Here is a 10,020-nt window from a genome sequence, read left to right on the forward strand (position 1 = left end):
TCATACATAGCATTAACTAAACTATATTCTCATTTTCTCATATTTTATGGAAAAGTTACTTCCAATTTGATTTTTTGGTTTTCTGTCATCACCATTTCTCTATCTTTGTTCTTCCTCTATTATTTCTTCTTTTACATTTTGATTTTCGAAATCATCTTAACTTTTCATAAGACTTGGAAATTGAAGAGAGATGAGAGATTACGGTAGAGGACAGGAGGTAAGACGGAGGGGGAAGAGGGAAGAGGCGTGGAGAAGAGAGGCAAACCTTAAGGCAGCATCGTCGGTGAATAAGTCTGGGGAAGGGGACTCAATAACGTTCTTTTTCTCGAATTTCCCTGACAGCCATGGAGAGCATGTTATGTTTAGGATCTTCAGAAAATGGGCTAGAGTAAAAGAAGCTTTTATTTCCAGAAGGCCAAATAGGTGGGGAAGAAGATATGGCTTCGTGAGATTTTATCCTGGTCCTAATGAGGCTAAGCTGGAAAAACAACTGGACCGGATTTACATTGGCAACTCTAAACTATATGTTAACTTCCCAAAATATAGGAGAGCAGAGATGAAAGTCGTGAAGGGGAGGCCAAGTGCATCTAGGACCGCTGTCTTTCGAGCTAGGAGCCCTCAAGGTAGGATGAAGGAGAAGGAAAAGGAGGTTCGGCACGAACACAGAACTATCCGAAAGGGTGAGACTTTGAAACCTAAACAGTCCTATGTTGAGGTTGCACGTAAGTCTTTAAAAGGTAGATGGACTGGCCCTGCTTTTGAAACTGTGTCAAACGCACCGGCGTGGATGGCTTCGAGTGCAGTTGGGTGGATGTCTCCTCACATCTCTTTCGACTCTTTGAGTGAAGAGTTTGTCAAGGGGGGAATGAGCAGCATCAAGCTTAGATTTATGGGTGATAATCTAGTGCTTTTAACACCCAAAGATGGTGATAATATGGATGCCATCATTAAGCTTAATAACGAATGGTTTGTTTCCCTTTTTAATGATATTGAGCCTTGGTCCGAATCTTATGTAGCAGAGCATAAAATAGTATGGGTAAGGTGTTATGGAATCCCTTTAACCCTGTGGAACGAACAGTGCTTCTCGAAGGTGGTTGGAGAAGTAGCATCTCTAGTTAGTATTGATGAGTCAACTCGACTGTGGGAGAACGTGGAGTACGCTCGTCTGCAGGTTAGATTACGCAAAGAATGCAAAGCTGATATGGTGAGGGAATTCAGGATTAATGGGAAGCTCTGTAATATTGTAGTCACAGAAGAGTTAAACAGCAAAGAAAAAGGTGTTTGTTCATGCTACGATGACCACTATGCTTCGTCCGATAGCATTTCGTCCTCAGACACCGTAGTGGAAGAAACCTATCATGCTGGAAGGTCGTCTGATGAAAGCGACGACCTCGGATGCGGCGGTATGCGACGGGACGAAGTACCTGAGGCGGTGGGACAGACATCGACCTCGATTCCAACAAACTGGAAGTTTATAGGGGATAAGGCTCTGAGCGATAAGGGGTGTCAGTCTAAAAGTGGCTTTTCTTTCCTTAATTTGGCAAAACGTGTGCATGGAGGGTCTGAAGGAGGGATAGCCTTAGCTACTGTGCATCAAGTCAACGAAGCTTGTAAAACGCTTCAGGACTCGATGACTAACCTAATGACAGGGGCCTACAGGTGCAATTCCTCACCTACTGGGCTTAAGCAAGGTGAGGCCCAACTAGCTAAGTGTGGTACAGTTAGTAAAGAAGTGGACGTAAGGGGCCCAACGTCAGGAAGCAGAGGGGAAAAAATGAATTAGCGTTGTGGTAAGGAAGGCTCCATTGCCATGCCTTTGGCAACCGCTCAGCAAATAAGGGAAGGCGGGGATCACTGTGAAGTGTCGAATAAGCAGGAGTGCGAATCCGATGGCAACCCATGCCATGCAATTCGTTGTAGCAGCGAGAGTGGGGGATCTTCTACGGGGAGCTCGGATCCTCAATCAAGCGGAAGCATCAATAAGACGGTCAACGCTGAAGAAACAAATGCTGAACACGAGGCTCTATCTGACGGAGCTGTGGGTCACAAGTTATCACCGGAATTCCGAAGGCTACGGTCTGTGCGGGGGCATGGTACACAAAATGCTCAACTAAAGTGGAGGTCAAATGGGGGAGTAGGATCACCCCATCATGGGGCAAATTCTTCTTCGAAGCTAAGCCTCTGTTCTTTCGCGGAATCGAGTACCGATATTCACCATTACAACGACCGGTTCAAATTGGATATCAAGGATGCAGAATCCGTCAGAATCTGGGTGATGGAGATCAAGCTCAAGAGGACATGGAGGCCAATCAACAAGATCAAGAAGAGGTAGAGGCACAAATGGAGGACGCCCATGGAGGTCAAAGCCCACCTCAAAGGATTACAAGAAGCATGTTCAAAGCTTTAGAAGCTAGGGGACATTTATTTTCTCTTTTTGTAATTTCTTTAGTTGAAGGTGCTTAGAGGGAAACATTAGAAACCTCTTTTGTTATAGCATCTTTTAGGCTTTAGTTAGGAGCTTTAGGAGGGGGGGTGTATTAGTAGATAGGTGTAGGAGTAGAATAGGAGGTGCCAAAGTGAAGGAAGAGATCACACCTTCCTCATGCATGGTTTAGGTGCCGATTTTAAATAGGTTTAGGAGGGAATTTTGAATTCTCTTAGCTTTGATTTTCAGCACCTTAGGCTATAAATAGAGGTGCTCTCTTTGTATTTTTCAGATTTGAATTTATCTAAAGAAACTATACTCAAAATTGGAGTGAGCATTGGAGAGCTTTTGAGCCTTCTTCTCTAGTCTTATCTTGAAGGATCATGGTTTCCTCAAGTGGCGGCTTGCACACTCATCTAGGAGCATCCATACTTCTAGTGGCGTGATCATCCAAACTTTCTTCCATCTTCATGAGCATTCTCTTCTCCTTCCTTTCTTTTCTTGTTAATTTTCCTTGTCTTAGCTTGTTTCCTAGTTGTTTTGGTTCGGCAATTTCAACTTGTTAATGTGTAGCTATGGTTCATTTGTGTTCTTGGCTGTTCTTCATCTTTTCTTCTTCAATTCCAGCATTTTGATTCGGTACCTTGCTGTTTTGTTTTGATAATTAGTGTTTTTGCCTTTCCTCCATTTCTTTTGGTTCAATTTGACAATATGTGGAACATCCAAATGAGTTTGGGATTTGGTACTAGTTTTTGGTGAGTTCTTGTCTTAGAACATTGATCCAACTCTAAGAAAAGTTCCTAAATAATGTCCAGCTCAAGGTGATTCCTTAGAATGTCAAGAATCATCCTCTATATGGCTAGTGGAATCACATCATGTGGTATCATGAGTCTTAGGTTCTTCTTGTTTAATTGTTGAGTTGTGTGCACTTTAATTTCAAGATCTCTTTAATTTTCTTGCAATTTAAGTTTCTGTTTTAGGCATATTTTGAGTTTACTTGCTCTTTTAATTCTTTTGCCTATCATATGTTTGAGTATTTTCCTTTTTGAATCATGTCAAGTTTTGTCTTAGTCATGTTATTCCATAATTGTCATTACTTCTAGTAGTACTTTTATTGTTTTTGATTGTTTCTTGCTTTAGTGTCATATAATTTTCTGAATTGATATTGATCCTTTGTGCATTTTCTTTTTAGAATTGAGTTCGTACTTGTATTCTAGACCTATACAAGTTCCAATACATCATTTTCCATTATGTCTTTGCTAGTTCATAATTCTGTTTTTTATTCCTATTAGGATTCCTCTGTTTCTAAAAACAAGTGCTTACTGTTTTTCCTTATTGCAATTGATTTACTCACTGGAAAATTCTGAAATTCTGGATTTGTGATATTCAAAGTGTTAGAAAAGAGTAGAAAAAAGAATCATTCAAAAATTCAAAGTACACAAAAAATGATAAATAAAATAAAATAAAAATGTACAATTCTGCCGAAAAGAATACTATCTGGCAGCGATTTTAAAAAATTTATCTCAATTAATTGGCTTACTGTTTTAATTGATTCCAGTGCCATTATTGAGTTAACATCTTGAAGTTTCTGTGGTTTAAATTTCATAATCCAGTTCGCTCTACATCATTCCAATTAAATCAGTGAATATCAAGCACAGTTTGCATTAAAAAAAAAAAAATCCAGTAGCTAAATTTTTTGTTTTCTTCATCTACTCTAGTGCTTTTCCTTAAGTATTCTTTTGTGTGCCTACTTTTCGCATTGAGTTCTTTATTTTCTTGATTGTCTTTCATTCTTACTCTTTGAGTTTGTCTTACATATAGTTTTCCTTTTGCAATTACCTTTCCTTGCTTATACCTTTTCTTGTTTGTCTTTATTGTTTCATTGGTTTTGTGGTGGTTGCTTTTGAGATTGGTGTGCTTGCTTTGACATCTTTCATTTGAGGATTCCAAGGCCTCAAGATCAGATTGGTGCAAGGACATTATTTCTTTGAGAGTGACCTATTTTTTCTGCCTCATTTCACTTCGGCATTTTGGCTTAAAACACTGACTGTTTTTGCTAATTTTTGTTTCTTAACTTGTTTTGCTGTTTTTGTGTGTTTGCTGTTTTTTATTTCCAAAATGGCTGGATTTTTAAGTGATGCATCATACAAGAAGAATTCTCCTTCCAAAGCTTCAATCCTTGGTGAATTACATGAAGCTCAAAGAACCATTAGACGGTTGGAGGAGAAATTGCAAAAGATGGAGGTGCAACAAGCTAGACCATCTCCTTCAATTCATGATGAGCATCATAGACCTTCAACAAGAGTTTCTTCCAATGATTTTGGCCGTGAAGATGAGCATAGGAGAAGGAGAACTCCACCCCAAGTCCATGGACAAAGACATCATCACCAAAGGGAAAGAACTCACTACGACAATGGCTTCTATCATGATTGCTTGTGCTTAAAATTGAATTAGAAGAAAGTGAGGAAGCTATGATTGCTAGGTTTGTGAGTGGTCTTAGGAAGGATATTCAAGACATTGTTGAGTTACAAGAGTATTCATCATTGGGCTCTTTAGTTCATCTTGCAATGAAGGTGGAAGCCCAACTTGCTAAGAAAAACTCTTTCAAAAATGCTTCCAATGATGGATACTACTCCAAGTCTTGGAGAAACAAAAATTCTTTTTCTAAACATCCTTCTAAAGATTCTTCTTTCAAACCCAAGGAAACTAAGCCATTTACTTCTAGACCTAAGTCTCCCACTAGAACATCCAATACTAAATGCTTTAAATGTATGGGTTATGGTCATATAGCTGCAAATTGTCCTTCCAAACGAAGTATGTACATGCATGAGGGCATTGTAGTTAATGAGCATGATTCGGATTCTCCTAAGCATTCATTGCATTCTCATGCATCTAGTGAGGAAGAGAGCGAATGTCCACTTGAAGGGGACTTGTTAGTTGTGAGAAGACTTCTTGGACAAGTTTCACAACCTTTTGATGAAAGTCAAAGGGAAAATATTTTCCATACAAGATGTCTTATTCAAAACAACATTTGTTCCTTGATAGTGGATGGGGGTAGTTGTGCAAATGTGGCTAGTACAAGAGTAGTAGATAAGCTTGGATTGCCTACTATCTCTCATACAAAGCCCTACAAATTACAATGGCTTAGTGAAGTAGGAGAAATAATTGTTAATAAACAAGTCCTCATCCATTTCTCCATTGGAAAATACAAAGATGAGGTATTATGTGATGTTGTGCCCATGGAAGCCACTCATGTTCTTTTGGGAAGGCCTTGGCAATTTGATAGAAAAGTTTTACATGATGGCTTTACCAACAAACTATCTTTTGAATTCCATGGTCACAAGGTTACTTTAAAATCTCTCTCTCCAAGAGAAGTCCATGAGGACCAAGTTATCATGAAGAAAAAGAGGGAGAGTGAAAAAGATAAAAAAGATAAAAAAGATAAGAGTTCTAAGCCTACACTCCTTGTGTCTAGGCGTGACATTGAAAGGGAAATAGTGGCTCATGATCCTCTTTTCTTAGCCATCCCTAGAACTCTTAGAGTAGAATCACTTGTTGATAGTCCTCATTGCTTGGAAAATTTGGTAGAAGAGTTCCAAGATATGTTTCAAGATCCTCCAAATGGACTTCCACCTTTGAGAGGGATTGAACACCAAATTGATTTGATACCGGGCTCTTCTTTACCAAATCGTCCAGCATATAGGACCAATCCAAGTGAAACCAAGGAAATTCGCCAGCAAGTTGAGGCTTTGATTGAGAAAGGGTGGGTGCAAGATAGCATGAGTCCTTGTGCTATGCCTATCATCTTAGTGCCAAAAAAGGATGGCACATGGTGAATGTGTTCGGATTGTAGGGCCATCAATAACATAACAATTAAGTATAGGCATCCCATACCTAGACTAGATGATTTGTTGGATGAATTACATGGTTCCAAAATCTTTTCAAAGATTGATCTTAAAAGCGGCTACAATCAAATCCGTATCAAACCGGGTGATGAATGGAAGACGGCTTTTAAGACCAACTTTGGTTTATATGAGTGGTTAGTCATGCCTTTTGGCCTAACTAATGCACCAAGTACTTTCATGCGCCTCATGCATCATGTTCTTAGACCTTTCATTGGTAAGTTTGTTGTTGTTTACTTTGATAACATTCTCATTTATAGCTTATCTTTGAATGACCATAGGTTGCATGTTAGGCAAGTTTTAGAAACCCTTAGAAAGGAACATTTGTATGCTAACCTTGCTAAATGTATGTTTGCTCTTGATCATATAGAATTCCTAGGGTTTGTTGTAAAGGGGTCCATGTGGACAAAACAAAGGTGGTGGCCATTCAAAATTGGCCTACACCGAAATCTTTAAATGAGGTCCGACGTTTTCATGGACTTGCTTCTTTCTATAGAAGATTTGTCCCAAACTTTGGTACCATTGCCGCACCACTCAATGACATAGTGAAAAAGGATGTGGTTTTTCATTGGGGAGAAGCACAACAAAATTCTTTTGATACTTTGAAAGAAAAATTGACTAATGCTCCCATCTTGGCCCTTCCTAATTTCACTAAGACATTTGAGATTGAGTGTGATGCTTCAAGCATAGGTGTTGGGGCTGTTCTCCTTCAAGAGGGCCACCCCATAGCCTATTTTAGTGAGAAATTGAAGGGAAGTCATCTCAATTATTCCACCTATGATAAGGAATTATATGCACTTGTTAGGGCTTTGTTTACTTGGCAACACTATCTTTTTCCCAAAGAGTTTGTGATACATAGTGATCATGAATCTCTTAAATATTTGAAAAGCCAAAACAAACTTAACAAGAGGCATGCTAAGTGGGTGGAATTCATTGAGCAATTTCCTTATGTGATCAAACACAAGCAAGGCAAAGTAAATATTGTGGCAGATGCTCTTTCTAGAAGATACACTTTGCTAAATCTTTTAACCTCTCAATATCTTGGTTTTGATCACATTAAGGAACTTTATCATGCTGACCTTGATTTTTCTCTCATCTATCAAGAGTGTCTTAAGGGAGGACACAAAGACTTTTTTATTCAAGATGGCTTTCTTTTTAAAGGAAAACGTCTTTGTGTTCCTCAATGCTCTATTAGATTATCTCTTGTTAGAGAAGCTCATGAGGGGGGTTTAATGGGACATTTTGGGGTTGCTAAAACTTTGGATGTGTTGCATGAACATTTCTTTTGGCCTCATATGCATAAACATGTTCATAGTTTGTGTCATAAATGCATAGCTTGCCGCAAAGCTAAGTCTAAAATGCATCCCCATGGTCTATATACTCCTCTTCCTATCCCTTCAATGCCTTGGGTAGATATATCTATGGATTTCATCTTAGGCTTACCCAAGACATCAAAGGGAAAGGATTCCATTTTTGTGGTAGTGGATCGTTTTTCAAAGATGGATCACTTTATTCCTTGCCACAAAGTGGATGATGCATGCCACATTGCAAACCTCTTCTTCCAAGAAGTGGTTCGCTTACATGGGATTCCTAGGTCTATAGTGTCCGATAGAGATCCTAAATTCTTGAGTCACTTTTGGAAGATCTTGTGGGGCAAGCTTGGGACTAAGCTTTTATTTTCTACCACTTGCCACCCACAAACTGATGGTCAAACCGAGGTGGTGAATAGAACTTTAGGACAACTATTGAGATGTTTTATTTCGGGGAATCCTAGAGTGTGGGAGAATTTACTACCCCATGTTGAGTTTGCATATAATCGTGTAGTAAATTCTACCACCTCACATTCTCCTTTTGAGGTGGTCTATGGGTTTAATCCCCTAACACCTCTTGATCTTCTTCCTATTCCCCTTCTTGGAGATGTCTTGTGCAAAGATGGGGATGAAAAGGCTTCTTCTGTGAAAACTTTGCATAAAGACATCAAGAAGAGAATTGAGAAGAAGGTTGGCAAGTATGCTGAACTTGCCAATAAAAAGAGAAAAGCATTGTTGTTTGATGAGGGCGATTGGGTTTGGCTTCACTTGAGGAAGGATCGTTTTCCTACTCAAAGGAAGTCCAAACTAATGCCTCGAGGGGATGGACCTTTCCAAGTCCTCAAGAGGATTAATGACAATGCTTATGAGTTAGATATGCCTGATACATTCTTAGGTAGTCATACTTTTAATGTCAGCGATCTAACACCTTTTTCTGTAGGTCTCCAGAATTCGTGGTCGAATTCTCTCCAACTCGGGGAGTATGATGGAGATCAAGCTCAAGAGGACATGGAGGCCAATCAACAAGATCAAGAAGAGGTAGAGGCACAAATGGAGGACGCCCATGGAGGTCAAAGCCCACCTCAAAGGATTACAAGAAGCATGTTCAAAGCTTTAGGAGCTAGGGGACATTTATTTTCTCTTTTTGTAATTTCTTTAGTTGAAGGTGCTTAGAGGGAAACATTAGAAACCTCTTTTGTTATAGCATCTTTTAGGCTTTAGTTAGGAGCTTTAGGAGGGGGGTGTATTAGTAGATAGGTGTAGGAGTAGAATAGGAGGTGCCAAAGTGAAGGAAGAGATCACACCTTCCTCATGCATGGTTTAGGCGCCGGTTTTAAATAGGTTTAGGAGGGAATTTTGAATTCTCTTAGCTTTGATTTTCAGCACCTTAGGCTATAAATAGAGGTGCTCTCTTTGTATTTTTCAGATTTGAATTTATCTAAAGAAACTATACTCAAAATTGGAGTGAGCATTTGAGAGCTTTTGAGCCTTCTTCTCTAGTCTTATCTTGAAGGATCATGGTTTCCTCAAGTGGCGGCTTGCACACTCATCTAAGAGCATCCATACTTCTAGTGGCGTGATCATCCAACCTTTCTTCCATCTTCATGAGCATTCTCTTCTCCTTCCTTTCTTCTCTTGTTAATTTTCCTTGTCTTAGCTTGTTTCCTAGTTGTTTTGGTTCGAAAATTTCAGCTTGTTAATGTGTAGCTATGGTTCATTTGTGTTCTTGGTTGTTCTTCATCTTTTCTTCTTCAATTCCAGCATTTTGATTTGGTACCTTGCTGTTTTGTTTTGATAATTAGTGTTTTTGCCTTTCCTCCATTTCTTTTGGTTCAATTTGACAATATGTGGAACATCCAAATGAGTTTGGGATTTGTACTAGTTTTTGGTGAGTTCATGTCTTAGAACATTGATCCAACTCTAAGAAAAGTGCCTAAATAATGTCCAGCTCAAGGTGATTCCTAAGAATGTCAAGAATCATCCTCTATATGGCTAGTGGAATCACATCACTGGGAGTTGGGACGCAACCTAGGTTTGGAGTGCTCAGGGGGTGAGGGAAATTTGGTTGGAGAACTGGACCGTTTAGAGGAAAAGGACAAGGATGAGAAAGAGGATTCTCGGGTGGGCAGTGCGAAGGAGTTACCATGATTGTTGTCAACCTAAACATTAGAGGGTTGGGAGGGGGGACGAAAGCGAGGTATCTGAGTCATCTCGTGTTTAAGGAGGGTGCTGATTTTCTCTGTTTGCAGGAAACGAAAACTTCTTCGTTTTCAGATGCTAGATGTTTTCTTTTGTGGGGAAGTTGTAACGTCGGTTGGGTCCACCATGAAGGGATAAACGGGGCAGGAAGCATGATAACAATGTGGAATAAGGAAGCTTTTGT

This window comes from Phaseolus vulgaris, chromosome 11 (genome assembly GCF_000499845.2).
Source record: "Phaseolus vulgaris cultivar G19833 chromosome 11, P. vulgaris v2.0, whole genome shotgun sequence".
In the NCBI taxonomy this organism is placed as follows: domain Eukaryota; kingdom Viridiplantae; phylum Streptophyta; class Magnoliopsida; order Fabales; family Fabaceae; genus Phaseolus; species Phaseolus vulgaris.